Source organism: Schistocerca cancellata, unplaced genomic scaffold, assembly GCF_023864275.1.
Source record: "Schistocerca cancellata isolate TAMUIC-IGC-003103 unplaced genomic scaffold, iqSchCanc2.1 HiC_scaffold_799, whole genome shotgun sequence".
NCBI classification, from domain to species: domain Eukaryota; kingdom Metazoa; phylum Arthropoda; class Insecta; order Orthoptera; family Acrididae; genus Schistocerca; species Schistocerca cancellata.
The window spans coordinates 2,849,002-2,866,976 of record NW_026046810.1 but is presented as its reverse complement, the minus strand read 5'-3'; positions in this window follow the sequence as shown (position 1 = coordinate 2,866,976).

The following is a 17,975-nucleotide window of genomic DNA, read 5'->3' as shown; positions in this document are numbered from 1 at the left end:
AACTCGAGGAGCACCTGGCAGAAATAACTGTAAAAGTCTTAAGGTCGACAAATAATGGCGTATCGCTTCTGATGAACTGACCAGAGAAAGCTTGAATATGTGATTATGATAAAGCGTCGAGCAACTGGTATGAGTAACTATGACTCTCTTAAGGTAGCCAAATGCCTCGTCAACAATGGAATAAATCGGCAAACTCGAGGAGCACCTGGCAGGAGTAACTGTGAAAGTCTTAAGGTCGACAAAAAATGGCGTATCGCTTCTGATGAACTGACCAGAGAAAGCTTGAATATGTGAATATGGTAAAGCGTCGAGAAACCTGGTATGAGTAACTATGACTCTCTTAAGATAGCCAAATATCTCGTCAACAATGGAATAAATCGGCAAACTCGAGGAGCACCTGGCAGGAGTAACTGTGAAAGTCTTAAGGTCGACAAAAAATAGTGTAACACTTCTGGTGAAATGGCCAGAGAAAGCTTCAAGACGTAACTGTGATAAAACAGGGAGCAACTTGCAGGAGTAACTATGACTCTCTTAAGGTAGCCAAATGCTCGTCACCAGGCAAAATACATCGGCAAACTCGTGGAGCACCTGGCAGAAATAACTGTGAATGTCTTAAGTTCGAAAAATAATGGCGTATCACTTCTGGTGAACTGGTCAGATAAAGGTTGAAGATGCGACTATGGTAAAACCGGGAGCAATTGGTAGGAGTAACTATGACTCTCTTAAGGTAGCCAAATGCGCCGTCACCAGGCAGAATACATCGGCAAACTCGAGGAGCAAATAGCAGAAATAACTGTGAAAATCTTAAGGTCGAGAAATAAAGGCGTATCGCTTGTGGTGAACTGGCCCGAGAAATCTTGAACATTTGACTGTGGTAAAACGGGGAGCAAGTTGCAGGAGTAACTATGACTCTCTTAAGGTTGCCAATGCTCGTCGCCCGGCAAAAAGCATCGGAAAACTCGAGGAGCACCTGGCAGAAATAACTGTGAAGGTCTTAAGTTCGGCAAATAATGGCGTATCGCTTCTGATGAGCTGAACAGAGAAAGCTTGAATATGTGACTATGGTAAAACGGGGAGCAACTGGTATGAGTAACTATGACTCTCTTAAGGTAGCCAAATGCCTCGTCACCAACGGAATAACTCGGCAACTCGAGGAGCATCTGGCAGGAGTAACTGTGAAAAGCTTAAGGTCGACAAATAATGGTGTATCACTTCTGGTGAACCGGCCGGAGAAAGCTTGAAGACGTGACTGTGATAAAACACGCAGCAACTAGCAGGAGTAACTATGACACTCTTAATGTAGCCAAATGCTCGTCACCAGGCGAAATACATCGGCCAACTCGAGGAGCACCTGGCAGAAATAACTGTAAAAGTCTTAAGGTCGACAAATAATGGCGTATCGCTTCTGATGAACTGACCAGAGAAAGCTTGAATATGTGATTATGATAAAGCGTCGAGCAACTGGTATGAGTAACTATGACTCTCTTAAGGTAGCCAAATGCCTCGTCAACAATGGAATTAATCGGCAAACTCGAGGAGCACCTGGCAGGAGTAACTGTGAAAGTCTTAAGGTCGACAAAAAATGGCGTATCGCTTCTGATGAACTGACCAGAGAAAGCTTGAATATGTGATTATGGTAAAGCGTCGAGAAACCTGGTATGAGTAACTATGACTCTCTTAAGATAGCCAAATGCCTCGTCAACAATGGAATAAATCGGCAAACTCGAGGAGCACCTGGCAGGAGTAACTGTGAAAGTCTTAAGGTCGACAAAAAATAGTGTAACACATCTGGTGAAATGGCCAGAGAAAGCTTCAAGACGTAACTGTGATAAAACAGGGAGCAACTTGCAGGAGTAACTATGACTCTCTTAAGGTAGCCAAATGCTCGTCACCAGGCAAAATACATCGGCAAACTCGTGGAGCACCTGGCAGAAATAACTGTGAATGTCTTAAGTTCGAAAAATAATGGCGTATCACTTCTGGTGAACTGGTAAGATAAAGGTTGAAGATGCGACTATGGTAAAACCGGGAGCAATTGGTAGGAGTAACTATGACTCTCTTAAGGTAACCAAATGCGCCGTCACCAGGCAGAATACATCGGCAAACTCGAGGAGCAAATAGCAGAAATAACTGTGAAAATCTTAAGGTCGAGAAATAAAGGCGTATCGCTTGTGGTGAACTGGCCCGAGAAATCTTGAACATTTGACTGTGGTAAAACGGGGAGCAAGTTGCAGGAGTAACTATGACTCTCTTAAGGTTGCCAATGCTCGTCGCCCGGCAAAAAGCATCGGAAAACTCGAGGAGCACCTGGCAGAAATAACTGTGAAGGTCTTAAGTTCGGCAAATAATGGCGTATCGCTTCTGATGAACTGAACAGAGAAAGCTTGAATATGTGACTATGGTAAAACGGGGAGCAACTGGTATGAGTAACTATGACTCTCTTAAGGTAGCCAAATGCCTCGTCACCAACGGAATAACTCGGCAACTCGAGGAGCATCTGGCAGGAGTAACTGTGAAAAGCTTAAGGTCGACAAATAATGGTGTATCACTTCTGGTGAACCGGCCGGAGAAAGCTTGAAGACGTGACTGTGATAAAACACGCAGCAACTAGCAGGAGTAACTATGACACTCTTAATGTAGCCAAATGCTCGTCACCAGGCGAAATACATCGGCCAACTCGAGGAGCACCTGGCAGAAATAACTGTAAAAGTCTTAAGGTCGACAAATAATGGCGTATCGCTTCTGATGAACTGACCAGAGAAAGCTTGAATATGTGATTATGATAAAGCGTCGAGCAACTGGTATGAGTAACTATGACTCTCTTAAGGTAGCCAAATGCCTCGTCAACAATGGAATAAATCGGCAAACTCGAGGAGCACCTGGCAGGAGTAACTGTGAAAGTCTTAAGGTCGACAAAAAATGGCGTATCGCTTCTGATGAACTGACCAGAGAAAGCTTGAATATGTGATTATGGTAAAGCGTCGAGAAACCTGGTATGAGTAACTATGACTCTCTTAAGATAGCCAAATGCCTCGTCAACAATGGAATAAATCGGCAAACTCGAGGAGCACCTGGCAGGAGTAACTGTGAAAGTCTTAAGGTCGACAAAAAATAGTGTAACACTTCTGGTGAAATGGCCAGAGAAAGCTTCAAGACGTAACTGTGATAAAACAGGGAGCAACTTGCAGGAGTAACTATGACTCTCTTAAGGTAGCCAAATGCTCGTCACCAGGCAAAATACATCGGCAAACTCGTGGAGCACCTGGCAGAAATAACTGTGAATGTCTGAAGTTCGAAAAATAATGGCGTATCACTTCTGGTGAACTGGTCAGATAAAGGTTGAAGATGCGACTATGGTAAAACCGGGAGCAATTGGTAGGAGTAACTATGACTCTCTTAAGGTAGCCAAATGCGCCGTCACCAGGCAGAATACATCGGCAAACTCGAGGAGCAAATAGCAGAAATAACTGTGAAAATCTTAAGGTCGAGAAATAAAGGCGTATCGCTTGTGGTGAACTGGCCCGAGAAATCTTGAACATTTGACTGTGGTAAAACGGGGAGCAAGTTGCAGGAGTAACTATGACTCTCTTAAGGTTGCCAATGCTCGTCGCCCGGCAAAAAGCATCGGAAAACTCGAGGAGCACCTGGCAGAAATAACTGTGAAGGTCTTAAGTTCGGCAAATAATGGCGTATCGCTTCTGATGAACTGAACAGAGAAAGCTTGAATATGTGACTATGGTAAAACGGGGAGCAACTGGTATGAGTAACTATGACTCTCTTAAGGTAGCCAAATGCCTCGTCACCAACGGAATAACTCGGCAAACTCGAGGAGCATCTGGCAAGAGTAACTGTGAAAAGCTTAAGGTCGACAAATAATGGTGTATCACTTCTGGTGAACCGGCCGGAGAAAGCTTGAAGACGTGACTGTGATAAAACACGCAGCAACTAGCAGGAGTAACTATGACACTCTTAATGTAGCCAAATGCTCGTCACCAGGCGAAATACATCGGCCAACTCGAGGAGCACCTGGCAGAAATAACTGTAAAAGTCTTAAGGTCGACAAATAATGGCGTATCGCTTCTGATGAACTGACCAGAGAAAGCTTGAATATGTGATTATGATAAAGCGTCGAGCAACTGGTATGAGTAACTATGACTCTCTTAAGGTAGCCAAATGCCTCGTCAACAATGGAATAAATCGGCAAACTCGAGGAGCACCTGGCAGGAGTAACTGTGAAAGTCTTAAGGTCGACAAAAAATGGCGTATCGCTTCTGATGAACTGACCAGAGAAAGCTTGAATATGTGATTATGGTAAAGCGTCGAGAAACCTGGTATGAGTAACTATGACTCTCTTAAGATAGCCAAATGCCTCGTCAACAATGGAATAAATCGGCAAACTCGAGGAGCACCTGGCAGGAGTAACTGTGAAAGTCTTAAGGTCGACAAAAAATAGTGTAACACTTCTGGTGAAATGGCCAGAGAAAGCTTCAAGACGTAACTGTGATAAAACAGGGAGCAACTTGCAGGAGTAACTATGACTCTCTTAAGGCAGCCAAATGCTCGTCACCAGGCAAAATACATCGGCAAACTCGTGGAGCACCTGGCAGAAATAACTGTGAATGTCTGAAGTTCGAAAAATAATGGCGTATCACTTCTGGTGAACTGGTCAGATAAAGGTTGAAGATGCGACTATGGTAAAACCGGGAGCAATTGGTAGGAGTAACTATGACTCTCTTAAGGTAGCCAAATGCGCCGTCACCAGGCAGAATACATCGGCAAACTCGAGGAGCAAATAGCAGAAATAACTGTGAAAATCTTAAGGTCGAGAAATAAAGGCGTATCGCATGTGGTGAACTGGCCCGAGAAATCTTGAACATTTGACTGTGGTAAAACGGGGAGCAAGTTGCAGGAGTAACTATGACTCTCTTAAGGTTGCCAATGCTCGTCGCCCAGCAAAAAGCATCGGAAAACTCGAGGAGCACCTGGCAGAAAAAACTGTGAAGGTCTTAAGTTCGGCAAATAATGGCGTATCGCTTCTGATGAACTGAACAGAGAAAGCTTGAATATGTGACTATGGTAAAACGGGGAGCAACTGGTATGAGTAACTATGACTCTCTTAAGGTAGCCAAATGCCTCGTCACCAACGGAATAACTCGGCAAACTCGAGGAGCATCTGGCAGGAGTAACTGTGAAAATCTTAAGGTCGACAAATACTGGTGTATCACTTCTGGTGAACCGGCCGGAGAAAGCTTGAAGACGTGACTGTGATAAAACACGCAGCAACTAGCAGGAGTAACTATGACACTCTTAATGTAGCCAAATGCTCGTAACCAGGCGAAATACATCGGCCGACTCGAGGAGCACCTGGCAGAAATAACTGTAAAAGTCTTAAGGTCGACAAATAATGGCGTATCGCTTCTGATGAACTGACCAGAGAAAGCTTGAGTATGTGATTATGATAAAGCGTCGAGCAACTGGTATGAGTAACTATGACTCTCTTAAGGTAGCCAAATGCCTCGTCAACAATGGAATAAATCGGCAAACAAGAGGAGCACCTGGCAGGTGTAACTGTGGAAGTCTTAAGATCGACAAAAAATGGTGTAACACTTCTGGTGAAATGGCCAGAGAAAGCTTCAAGACGTAACTGTGATAAAACAGGGAGCAACTTGCAGGAGTAACTATGACTCTCTTAAGGTAGCCAAATGCTCGTCACCAGGCGAAATACATCGGCAAACTCGTGGAGCACCTGGCAGAAATAACTGTGAATGTCTTAAGTTCGACAAATAAAGGCGTATCACTTCTGGTGAACTGGTCAGATAAAGGTTGAAGATGCGACTATGGTAAAACCGGGAGCAATTGGTAGGAGTAACTATGACTCTCTTAATGTAGCCAAATGCGCCGTCACCAGGCAGAATACATCGGCAAACTCGAGGAGCAAATAGCAGATATAACTGTGAAAGTCTTAAGGTCGAGAAATAAAGGCGTATCGCTTGTGGTGAACTGGCCCGAGAAATCTTGAACATTGGACTGTGGTAAAACAGGGAGCAAGTTGCAGGAGTAACTATGACTCTCTTAAGGTTGCCAATGCTCGTCGCCCGGCAAAAGGCATCGGAAAACTCGAGGAGCACCTGGCAGAAATAACTGTGAAGGTCTTAAGTTCGGCAAATAATGGCGTATCGCTTCTGATGAACTGAACAGAGAAAGCTTGAATATGTGACTATGGTAAAACGGGGAGCAACTGGTATGAGTAACTATGTCTCTCTTAAGGTAGCCAAATGCCTCGTCACCAACGGAATAACTCGGCAAACTCGAGGAGCATCTGGCAGGAGTAACTGTGAAAATCTTAAGGTCGACAAATAATGGTGTATCACTTCTGGTGAACCGGCCGGAGAAAGCTTGAAGACGTGACTGTGATAAAACACGCAGCAACTAGCAGGAGTAACTATGACACTCTTAAAGTAGCCAAATGCTCGTACCAGGCGAAATACATCGGCCGATTCGAGGAGCAATTGGCAGAAATAACTGTAAAAGTCTTAAGGTCGACAAATAATGGCGTATCGCTTCTGATGAACTGACCAGAGAAAGCTTGGATATGTGATTATGGTAAAGCGTCGAGAAACCTGGTATGAGTAACTATGACTCTCTTAAGATAGCCAAATGCCTCGTCAACAATGGAATAAATCGGCAAACTCGAGGAGCACCTGGCAGGAGTAACTGTGAAAGTCTTAAGGTCGACAAAAAATAGTGTAACACTTCTGGTGAAATGGCCAGAGAAAGCTTCAAGACGTAACTGTGATAAAACAGTGAGCAACTTGCAGGAGTAACTATGACTCTCTTTAGGAAGCCAAATGCCTCGTCACCAACGGAATAACTCGGCAAACTCGAGGAGCATCTGGCAGGAGTAACTGTGAAAAGCTTAAGGTCGACAAATAATGGTGTATCACTTCTGGTGAACCGGCCGGAGAAAGCTTGAAGACGTGACTGTGATAAAACACGCAGCAACTAGCAGGAGTAACTATGACACTCTTAATGTAGCCAAATGCTCGTCACCAGGCGAAATACATCGGCCAACTCGAGGAGCACCTGGCAGAAATAACTGTAAAAGTCTTAAGGTCGACAAATAATGGCGTATCGCTTCTGATGAACTGACCAGAGAAAGCTTGAATATGTGATTATGATAAAGCGTCGAGCAACTGGTATGAGTAACTATGACTCTCTTAAGGTAGCCAAATGCCTCGTCAACAATGGAATAAATCGGCAAACTCGAGGAGCACCTGGCAGGAGTAACTGTGAAAGTCTTAAGGTCGACAAAAAATGGCGTATCGCTTCTGATGAACTGACCAGAGAAAGCTTGAATATGTGATTATGGTAAAGCGTCGAGAAACCTGGTATGAGTAACTATGACTCTCTTAAGATAGCCAAATGCCTCGTCAACAATGGAATAAATCGGCAAACTCGAGGAGCACCTGGCAGGAGTAACTGTGAAAGTCTTAAGGTCGACAAAAAATAGTGTAACACTTCTGGTGAAATGGCCAGAGAAAGCTTCAAGACGTAACTGTGATAAAACAGGGAGCAACTTGCAGGAGTAACTATGACTCTCTTAAGGTAGCCAAATGCTCGTCACCAGGCAAAATACATCGGCAAACTCGTGGAGCACCTGGCAGAAATAACTGTGAATGTCTGAAGTTCGAAAAATAATGGCGTATCACTTCTGGTGAACTGGTCAGATAAAGGTTGAAGATGCGACTATGGTAAAACCGGGAGCAATTGGTAGGAGTAACTATGACTCTCTTAAGGTAGCCAAATGCGCCGTCACCAGGCAGAATACATCGGCAAACTCGAGGAGCAAATAGCAGAAATAACTGTGAAAATCTTAAGGTCGAGAAATAAAGGCGTATCGCTTGTGGTGAACTGGCCCGAGAAATCTTGAACATTTGACTGTGGTAAAACGGGGAGCAAGTTGCAGGAGTAACTATGACTCTCTTAAGGTTGCCAATGCTCGTCGCCCGGCAAAAAGCATCGGAAAACTCGAGGAGCACCTGGCAGAAATAACTGTGAAGGTCTTAAGTTCGGCAAATAATGGCGTATCGCTTCTGATGAACTGAACAGAGAAAGCTTGAATATGTGACTATGGTAAAACGGGGAGCAACTGGTATGAGTAACTATGACTCTCTTAAGGTAGCAAATGCCTCGTCACCAACGGAATAACTCGGCAAACTCGAGGAGCATCTGGCAGGAGTAACTGTGAAAAGCTTAAGGTCGACAAATAATGGTGTATCACTTCTGGTGAACCGGCCAGAGAAAGCTTGAAGACGTGACTGTGATAAAACACGCAGCAACTAGCAGGAGTAACTATGACACTCTTAATGTAGCCAAATGCTCGTCACCAGGCGAAATACATCGGCCAACTCGAGGAGCACCTGGCAGAAATAACTGTAAAAGTCTTAAGGTCGACAAATAATGGCGTATCGCTTCTGATGAACTGCCCAGAGAAAGCTTGAATATGTGATTATGATAAAGCGTCGAGCAACTGGTATGAGTAACTATGACTCTCTTAAGGTAGCCAAATGCCTCGTCAACAATGGAATAAATCGGCAAACTCGAGGAGCACCTGGCAGGAGTAACTGTGAAAGTCTTAAGGTCGACAAAAAATGGCGTATCGCTTCTGATGAACTGACCAGAGAAAGCTTGAATATGTGATTATGGTAAAGCGTCGAGAAACCTGGTATGAGTAACTATGACTCTCTTAAGATAGCCAAATGCCTCGTCAACAATGGAATAAATCGGCAAACTCGAGGAGCACCTGGCAGGAGTAACTGTGAAAGTCTTAAGGTCGACAAAAAATAGTGTAACACTTCTGGTGAAATGGCCAGAGAAAGCTTCAAGACGTAACTGTGATAAAACAGGGAGCAACTTTCAGGAGTAACTATGACTCTCTTAAGGTAGCCAAATGCTCGTCACCAGGCAAAATACATCGGCAAACTCGTGGAGCACCTGGCAGAAATAACTGTGAATGTCTGAAGTTCGAAAAATAATGGCGTATCACTTCTGGTGAACTGGTCAGATAAAGGTTGAAGATGCGACTATGGTAAAACCGGGAGCAATTGGTAGGAGTAACTATGACTCTCTTAAGGTAGCCAAATGCGCCGTCACCAGGCAGAATACATCGGCAAACTCGAGGAGCAAATAGCAGAAATAACTGTGAAAATCTTAAGGTCGAGAAATAAAGGCGTATCGCTTGTGGTGAACTGGCCCGAGAAATCTTGAACATTTGACTGTGGTAAAACGGGGAGCAAGTTGCAGGAGTAACTATGACTCTCTTAAGGTTGCCAATGCTCGTCGCCCGGCAAAAAGCATCGGAAAACTCGAGGAGCACCTGGCAGAAATAACTGTGAAGGTCTTAAGTTCGGCAAATAATTGCGTATCGCTTCTGATGAACTGAACAGAGAAAGCTTGAATATGTGACTATGGTAAAACGGGGAGCAACTGGTATGAGTAACTATGACTCTCTTAAGGTAGCCAAATGCCTCGTCACCAACGGAATAACTCGGCAAACTCGAGGAGCATCTGGCAGGAGTAACTGTGAAAAGCTTAAGGTCGACAAATAATGGTTTATCACTTCTGGTGAACCGGCCGGAGAAAGCTTGAAGACGTGACTGTGATAAAACACGCAGCAACTAGCAGGAGTAACTATGACACTCTTAATGTAGCCAAATGCTCGTCACCAGGCGAAATACATCGGCCAACTCGAGGAGCACCTGGCAGAAATAACTGTAAAAGTCTTAAGGTCGACAAATAATGGCGTATCGCTTCTGATGAACTGACCAGAGAAAGCTTGAATATGTGATTATGATAAAGCGTCGAGCAACTGGTATGAGTAACTATGACTCTCTTAAGGTAGCCAAATGCCTCGTCAACAATGGAATAAATCGGCAAACTCGAGGAGCACCTGGCAGGAGTAACTGTGAAAGTCTTAAGGTCGACAAAAAATGGCGTATCGCTTCTGATGAACTGACCAGAGAAAGCTTGAATATGTGATTATGGTAAAGCGTCGAGAAACCTGGTATGAGTAACTATGACTCTCTTAAGATAGCCAAATGGCTCGTCAACAATGGAATAAATCGGCAAACTCGAGGAGCACCTGGCAGGAGTAACTGTGAAAGTCTTAAGGTCGACAAAAAATAGTGTAACACTTCTGGTGAAATGGCCAGAGAAAGCTTCAAGACGTAACTGTGATAAAACAGGGAGCAACTTGCAGGAGTAACTATGACTCTCTTAAGGTAGCCAAATGCTCGTCACCAGGCAAAATACATCGGCAAACTCGTGGAGCACCTGGCAGAAATAACTGTGAATGTCTGAAGTTCGAAAAATAATGGCGTATCACTTCTGGTGAACTGGTCAGATAAAGGTTGAAGATGCGACTATGGTAAAACCGGGAGCAATTGGTAGGAGTAACTATGACTCTCTTAAGGTAGCCAAATGCGCCGTCACCAGGCAGAATACATCGGCAAACTCGAGGAGCAAATAGCAGAAATAACTGTGAAAATCTTAAGGTCGAGAAATAAAGGCGTATCGCTTGTGGTGAACTGGCCCGAGATATCTTGAACATTTGACTGTGGTAAAACGGGGAGCAAGTTGCAGGAGTAACTATGACTCTCTTAAGGTTGCCAATGCTCGTCGCCCGGCAAAAAGCATCGGAAAACTCGAGGAGCACCTGGCAGAAATAACTGTGAAGGTCTTAAGTTCGGCAAATAATGGCGTATCGCTTCTGATGAACTGAACAGAGAAAGCTTGAATATGTGACTATGGTAAAACGGGGAGCAACTGGTATGAGTAACTATGACTCTCTTAAGGTAGCCAAATGCCTCGTCACCAACGGAATAACTCGGCAAACACGAGGAGCATCTGGCAGGAGTAACTGTGAAAAGCTTAAGGTCGACAAATAATGGTGTATCACTTCTGGTGAACCGGCCAGAGAAAGCTTGAAGACGTGACTGTGATAAAACACGCAGCAACTAGCAGGAGTAACTATGACACTCTTAATGTAGCCAAATGCTCGTCACCAGGCGAAATACATCGGCCAACTCGAGGAGCACCTGGCAGAAATAACTGTAAAAGTCTTAAGGTCGACAAATAATGGCGTATCGCTTCTGATGAACTGACCAGAGAAAGCTTGAATATGTGATTATGATAAAGCGTCGAGCAACTGGTATGAGTAACTATGACTCTCTTAAGGTAGCCAAATGCCTCGTCAACAATGGAATAAATCGGCAAACTCGAGGAGCACCTGGCAGGAGTAACTGTGAAAGTCTTAAGGTCGACAAAAAATGGTGTAACACTGCTGGTGAAATGGCCAGAGAAAGCTTCAAGACGTAATTGTGATAAAATAGGGAGCAACTTGCAGGAGTAACTATGACTCTCTTAAGGTAGCCAAATGCTCGTCACCAGGCGAAATACATCGGCAAACTCGTGGAGCACCTGGCAGAAATAACTGTGAATGTCTTAAGTTCGACAAATAAAGGCGTATCACTTCTGGTGAACTGGTCAGATAAAGGTTGAAGATGCGACTATGGTAAAACCGGGAGCAATTGGTAGGAGTAACGATGACTCTCTTAATGTAGCCAAATGCGCCATCACCAGGCAGAATACATCGGCAAACTCGAGGAGCAAATAGCAGAAATAACTGTGAAAGTCTTGAGGTCGAGAAATAAAGGCGTATCGCTTGTGGTGAACTGGCCCGAGAAATCTTGAACATTTGACTGTGGTAAAACGGGGAGCAAGTTGCAGGAGTAACTATGACTCTCTTAAGGTTGCCAATGCTCGTCGCCCAGCAAAAAGCATCGGAAAACTCGAGGAGCACCTGGCAGAAAAAACTGTGAAGGTCTTAAGTTCGGCAAATAATGGCGTATCGCTTCTGATGAACTGAACAGAGAAAGCTTGAATATGTGACTATGGTAAAACGGGGAGCAACTGGTATGAGTAACTATGACTCTCTTAAGGTAGCCAAATGCCTCGTCACCAACGGAATAACTCGGCAAACTCGAGGAGCATCTGGCAGGAGTAACTGTGAAAAGCTTAAGGTCGACAAATAATGGTGTATCACTTCTGGTGAACCGGCCGGAGAAAGCTTGAAGACGTGACTGTGATAAAACACGCAGCAACTAGCAGGAGTAACTATGACACTCTTAATGTAGCCAAATGCTCGTCACCAGGCGAAATACATCGGCCAACTCGAGGAGCACCTGGCAGAAATAACTGTAAAAGTCTTAAGGTCGACAAATAATGGCGTATCGCTTCTGATGAACTGCCCAGAGAAGGCTTGAATATGTGATTATGATAAAGCGTCGAGCAACTGGTATGAGTAACTATGACTCTCTTAAGGTAGCCAAATGCCTCGTCAACAATGGAATAAATCGGCAAACTCGAGGAGCACCTGGCAGGAGTAACTGTGAAAGTCTTAAGGTCGACAAAAAATGGCGTATCGCTTCTGATGAACTGACCAGAGAAAGCTTGAATATGTGATTATGGTAAAGCGTCGAGAAACCTGGTATGAGTAACTATGACTCTCTTAAGATAGCCAAATGCCTCGTCAACAATGGAATAAATCGGCAAACTCGAGGAGCACCTGGCAGGAGTAACTGTGAAAGTCTTAAGGTCGACAAAAAATAGTGTAACACTTCTGGTGAAATGGCCAGAGAAAGCTTCAAGACGTAACTGTGATAAAACAGGGAGCAACTTGCAGGAGTAACTATGACTCTCTTAAGGTAGCCAAATGCTCGTCACCAGGCAAAATACATCGGCAAACTCGTGGAGCACCTGGCAGAAATAACTGTGAATGTCTGAAGTTCGAAAAATAATGGCGTATCACTTCTGGTGAACTGGTCAGATAAAGGTTGAAGATGCGACTATGGTAAAACCGGGAGCAATTGGTAGGAGTAACTATGACTCTCTTAAGGTAGCCAAATGCGCCGTCACCAGGCAGAATACATCGGCAAGCTCGAGGAGCAAATAGCAGAAATAACTGTGAAAATCTTAAGGTCGAGAAATAAAGGCGTATCGCTTGTGGTGAACTGGCCCGAGAAATCTTGAACATTTGACTGTGGTAAAACGGGGAGCAAGTTGCAGGAGTAACTATGACTCTCTTAAGGTTGCCAATGCTCGTCGCCCGGCAAAAAGCATCGGAAAACCCGAGGAGCACCTGGCAGAAATAACTGTGAAGGTCTTAAGTTCGGCAAATAATGGCGTATCGCTTCTGATGAACTGAACAGAGAAAGCTTGAATATGTGACTATGGTAAAACGGGGAGCAACTGGTATGAGTAACTATGACTCTCTTAAGGTAGCCAAATGCCTCGTCACAAACGGAATAACTCGGCAAACTCGAGGAGCATCTGGCAGGAGTAACTGTGAAAAGCTTAAGGTCGACAAATAATGGTGTATCACTTCTGGTGAACCGGCCGGAGAAAGCTTGAAGACGTGACTGTGATAAAACACGCAGCAACTAGCAGGAGTAACTATGACACTCTTAATGTAGCCAAATGCTCGTCACCAGGCGAAATACATCGGCCAACTCGAGGAGCACCTGGCAGAAATAACTGTAAAAGTCTTAAGGTCGACAAATAATGGCGTATCGCTTCTGATGAACTGACCAGAGAAAGCTTGAATATGTGATTATGATAAAGCGTCGAGCAACTGGTATGAGTAACTATGACTCTCTTAAGGTAGCCAAATGCCTCGTCAACAATGGAATAAATCGGCAAACTCGAGGAGCACCTGGCAGGAGTAACTGTGAAAGTCTTAAGGTCGACAAATAATGGCGTATCGCTTCTGATGAACTGACCAGAGAAAGCTTGAATATGTGATTATGGTAAAGCGTCGAGAAACCTGGTATGAGTAACTATGACTCTCTTAAGATAGCCAAATGCCTCGTCAACAATGGAATAAATCGGCAAACTCGAGGAGCACCTGGCAGGAGTAACTGTGAAAGTCTTAAGGTCGACAAAAAATAGTGTAACACTTCTGGTGAAATGGCCAGAGAAAGCTTCAAGACGTAACTGTGATAAAACAGGGAGCAACTTGCAGGAGTAACTATGACTCTCTTAAGGTAGCCAAATGCTCGTCACCAGGCAAAATACATCGGCAAACTCGTGGAGCACCTGGCAGAAATAACTGTGAATGTCTGAAGTTCGAAAAATAATGGCGTATCACTTCTGGTGAACTGGTCAGATAAAGGTTGAAGATGCGACTATGGTAAAACCGGGAGCAATTGGTATGAGTAACTATGACTCTCTTAAGGTAGCCAAATGCGCCGTCACCAGGCAGAATACATCGGCAAACTCGAGGAGCAAATAGCAGAAATAACTGTGAAAATCTTAAGGTCGAGAAATAAAGGCGTATCGCTTGTGGTGAACTGGCCCGAGATATCTTGAACATTTGACTGTGGTAAAACGGGGAGCAAGTTGCAGGAGTAACTATGACTCTCTTAAGGTTGCCAATGCTCGTCGCCCGGCAAAAAGCATCGGAAAACTCGAGGAGCACCTGGCAGAAATAACTGTGAAGGTCTTAAGTTCGGCAAATAATGGCGTATCGCTTCTGATGAACTGAACAGAGAAAGCTTGAATATGTGACTATGGTAAAACGGGGAGCAACTGGTATGAGTAACTATGACTCTCTTAAGGTAGTCAAATGCCTCGTCACCAACGGAATAACTCGGCAAACTCGAGGAGCATCTGGCAGGAGTAACTGTGAAAAGCTTAAGGTCGACAAATAATGGTGTATCACTTCTGGTGAACCGGCCGGAGAAAGCTTGAAGACGTGACTGTGATAAAACACGCAGCAACTAGCAGGAGTAACTATGACACTCTTAATGTAGCCAAATGCTCGTCACCAGGCGAAATACATCGGCCAACTCGAGGAGCACCTGGCAGAAATAACTGTAAAAGTCTTAAGGTCGACAAATAATGGCGTATCGCTTCTGATGAACTGACCAGAGAAAGCTTGAATATGTAATTATGATAAAGCGTCGAGCAACTGGTATGAGTAACTATGACTCTCTTAAGGTAGCCAAATGCCTCGTCAACAATGGAATAAATCGGCAAACTCGAGGAGCACCTGGCAGGAGTAACTGTGAAAGTCTTAAGGTCGACAAAAAATGGTGTAACACTGCTGGTGAAATGGCCAGAGAAAGCTTCAAGACGTAACTGTGATAAAATAGGGAGCAACTTGCAGGAGTAACTATGACTCTCTTAAGGTAGCCAAATGCTCGTCACCAGGCGAAATACATCGGCAAACTCGTGGAGCACCTGGCAGAAATAACTGTGAATGTCTTAAGTTCGACAAATAAAGGCGTATCACTTCTGGTGAACTGGTCAGATAAAGGTTGAAGATGCGACTATGGTAAAACCGTGAGCAATTGGTAGGAGTAACTATGACTCTGTTAATGTAGCCAAATGCGCCATCACCAGGCAGAATACATCGGCAAACTCGAGGAGCAAATAGCAGAAATAACTGTGAAAGTCTTGAGGTCGAGAAATAAAGGCGTATCGCTTGTGGTGAACTGGCCCGAGAAATCTTGAACATTTGACTGTGGTAAAACGGGGAGCAAGTTGCAGGAGTAACTATGACTCTCTTAAGGTTGCCAATGCTCGTCGCCCAGCAAAAAGCATCGGAAAACTCGAGGAGCACCTGGCAGAAAAAACTGTGAAGGTCTTAAGTTCGGCAAATAATGGCGTATCGCTTCTGATGAACTGAACAGAGAAAGCTTGAATATGTGACTATGGTAAAACGGGGAGCAACTGGTATGAGTAACTATGACTCTCTTAAGGTAGCCAAATGCCTCGTCACCAACGGAATAACTCGGCAAACTCGAGGAGCATCTGGCAGGAGTAACTGTGAAAATCTTAAGGTCGACAAATAATGGTGTATCACTTCTGGTGAACCGGCCGGAGAAAGCTTGAAGACGTGACTGTGATAAAACACGCAGCAACTAGCAGGAGTAACTATGACACTCTTAATGTAGCCAAATGCTCGTCACCAGGCGAAATACATCGGCCAACTCGAGGAGCACCTGGCAGAAATAACTGTAAAAGTCTTAAGGTCGACAAATAATGGCGTATCGCTTCTGATGAACTGACCAGAGAAAGCTTGAATATGTGATTATGATAAAGCGTCGAGCAACTGGTATGAGTAACTATGACTCTCTTAAGGTAGCCAAATGCCTCGTCAACAATGGAATAAATCGGCAAACTCGAGGAGCACCTGGCAGGAGTAACTGTGAAAGTCTTAAGGTCGACAAAAAATGGTGTAACACTGCTGGTGAAATGGCCAGAGAAAGCTTCAAGACGTAACTGTGATAAAATAGGGAGCAACTTGCAGGAGTAACTATGACTCTCTTAAGGTAGCCAAATGCTCGTCACCAGGCGAAATACATCGGCAAACTCGTGGAGCACCTGGCAGAAATAACTGTGAATGTCTTAAGTTCGACAAATAAAGGCGTATCACTTCTGGTGAACTGGTCAGATAAAGGTTGAAGATGCGACTATGGTAAAACCGTGAGCAATTGGTAGGAGTAACTATGACTCTGTTAATGTAGCCAAATGCGCCATCACCAGGCAGAATACATCGGCAAACTCGAGGAGCAAATAGCAGAAATAACTGTGAAAGTCTTGAGGTCGAGAAATAAAGGCGTATCGCTTGTGGTGAACTGGCCCGAGAAATCTTGAACATTTGACTGTGGTAAAACGGGGAGCAAGTTGCAGGAGTAACTATGACTCTCTTAAGGTTGCCAATGCTCGTCGCCCAGCAAAAAGCATCGGAAAACTCGAGGAGCACCTGGCAGAAAAAACTGTGAAGGTCTTAAGTTCGGCAAATAATGGCGTATCGCTTCTGATGAACTGAACAGAGAAAGCTTGAATATGTGACTATGGTAAAACGGGGAGCAACTGGTATGAGTAACTATGTCTCTCTTAAGGTAGCCAAATGCCTCGTCACCAACGGAATAACTCGGCAAACTCGAGGAGCATCTGGCAGGAGTAACTGTGAAAATCTTAAGGTCGACAAATAATGGTGTATCACTTCTGGTGAACCGGCTGGAGAAAGCTTGAGGACGTGACTGTGATAAAACACGCAGCAACTAGCAGGAGTAACTATGACACTCTTAATGTAGCCAAATGCTCGTACCAGGCGAAATACATCGGCCGACTCGAGGAGCACCTGGCAGAAATAACTGTAAAAGTCTTAAGGTCGACAAATAATGGCGTATCGCTTCTGATGAACTGATCAGAGAAAGCTTGAATATGCGATTATGGTAAAGCGTCGAGCAACTGGTATGAGTAACTATGACTCTCTTAAGGTAGCCAAATGCCTCGTCAACAATGGAATAAATCGGCAAACAAGAGGAGCACCTGGCAGGAGTAACTGTGAAAGTCTTAAGATCGACAAAAAATGGTGTAACACTTCTGGTGAAATGGCCAGAGAAAGTTTCAAGACGTAACTGTGATAAAACAGGGAGCAACTTGCAGAAGTAACTATGACTCTCTTAAGGTAGCCAAATGCTCGTCACCAGGCGAAATACATCGGCAAACTCGTGGAGCACCTGGCAGAAATAACTGTGAATGTCTTAAGTTCGACAAATAAAGGCGTATCACTTCTGGTGAACTGGTCAGATAAAGGTTGAAGATGCGACTATGGTAAAACCGGGAGCAATTGGTAGGAGTAACTATGACTCTCTTAATGTAGCCAAATGCGCCATCACCAGGCAGAATACATCGGCAAACTCGAGGAGCAAATAGCAGAAATAACTGTGAAAGTCTTGAGGTCGAGAAATAAAGGCGTATCGCTTGTGGTGAACTGGCCCGAGAAATCTTGAACATTTGACTGTGGTAAAACGGGGAGCAAGTTGCAGGAGTAACTATGACTCTCTTAAGGGTGGCAATGCTCGTCGCCCAGCAAAAAGCATCGGAAAACTCGAGGAGCACCT